General features: G+C 40.6%; 1 long non-coding RNA gene across 1 annotated transcript; it reads left to right on the top strand.

Moving 5' to 3' along the window:
• The first annotated feature begins 373 nt into the window (after nucleotides 1–373).
• Nucleotides 374–1,188, top strand: LOC310874548. Its single transcript, XR_014570581.1, has 3 exons — nucleotides 374–443; nucleotides 580–643; nucleotides 1,056–1,188. It is a non-coding gene; the product is annotated as an uncharacterized lncRNA (long non-coding RNA).
• The last annotated feature ends 241 nt before the right edge of the window (nucleotides 1,189–1,429 follow it).

The raw sequence follows: 1,429 nt of genomic DNA, 5'->3' as shown, positions 1-1,429 counted from the left end.
CACATACAGTCACAATGGTTGGCTGTGCGGCACCGAAATGTAAGTCCCGGACAGGCCAGGCGTCCTTTTATAGATTTCCTCCTGATGACCCAGTGAGGAGCCAACAGTGGGTAAAGGCCATTAAAAGGGCTGGGTGTGATGGCTACACACTTTGGAAACCCACACCTGGATCAAGGCACTGTGAGATATACAGTAGGAGTAGGACAGTATGTAAAAATCACACCCGTGTGAACTGAGTGGTGCAACTCCCCCCCTTCAGTGTCTGTCAATAACTTGGAAAAGTTCACTATTCTTCCTTTTTTTTTCTTCCTAAACTAGAAACACTTTTCGAGTGCCCAGTTTGAATTGAATGCAGTCCCTGATGTACTGACTCCTGAGTGAGGAGGACCCCTGGACTAACACCAATACACATATGGACCACACTTACAGCAGGCACTCAACTGGTAAAAAAAATAAACATGATCTCATATCCTCAATATAATTAATCGTAATCATGATGAACATAATGCAATAAAATAAAACGTAAATAGGGATCACTTTACAAACAGACAGTTTTAAAACCTTGTCTTCTCCCAACAGCATCAGTCCCAGAGAACTGGCAGGCACCACTTTGATGATCACAGTTACAGCAAGACATCAACCGGTAAAGAGACATGGGATGCAGTCATGCGGAACATGAGCTCTTCTTTTATTAACACATTTAGGACTGAGGCCGATTAAAAAAAAAAAAAAAGTCTTCTAAATCCTTCTAAATCTGAAACGATGGACTGTATGATTCATGATGACTATTTGTATGTATATGATGTGTCACCATGTTTTTGTTCAATGGTTCAGCTAGCCGATCTACATCGACACGTTGTGAGCTTGTAGTTCAGCTATTTGTACAAAAAAATGTGCTTCAAAATAGTAAAAAATGGCAAAGAGTTTTAGGGATAAGGTGTAATAAGGCACTGGCGAAAATAGGTCTTGTTATGTACATCTTACTCAATACTCATTACTCACAGAGAGAGACAACAAAGTACAAACTTCTGAAAAATATCTTAAACACACTCTAGAAATGAAATTCCACACGCCATCCGACCGGAAGTACAGGACGCTCAGCAGGCGCCTGGATGCCATGACATTCCAAACCCGGAATCCAACATGAAATCCTGGATTGAATGGTGCTGAAACTGCAGCATCATCCTCCCAATGCCCGCCGTGCTGTCCCTAAAGGTGCCTTGAAATGAAAATGTATAGTTGGTTAATAGTTTGTATGGTTTCGTTAGTACGATAAAATCAGAATGACGAAATGAGACAGTGGTAACAAAGGTTCAAGGAGACAATACACCATAAATAAATACTGAAACCAGATATAATCATTAGGGAAGGTGTATGCATGTGTTACTATTATGTAAACTCTTCATTTCCATTTTCCAGCCATTCAGTT

Source organism: Protomyctophum parallelum (assembly GCF_964188405.1).
Source record: "Protomyctophum parallelum genome assembly, chromosome: 17".
Classification (NCBI taxonomy): domain Eukaryota; kingdom Metazoa; phylum Chordata; class Actinopteri; order Myctophiformes; family Myctophidae; genus Protomyctophum; species Protomyctophum parallelum.
This window is presented reverse-complemented; position numbering and strand designations above follow the sequence as displayed.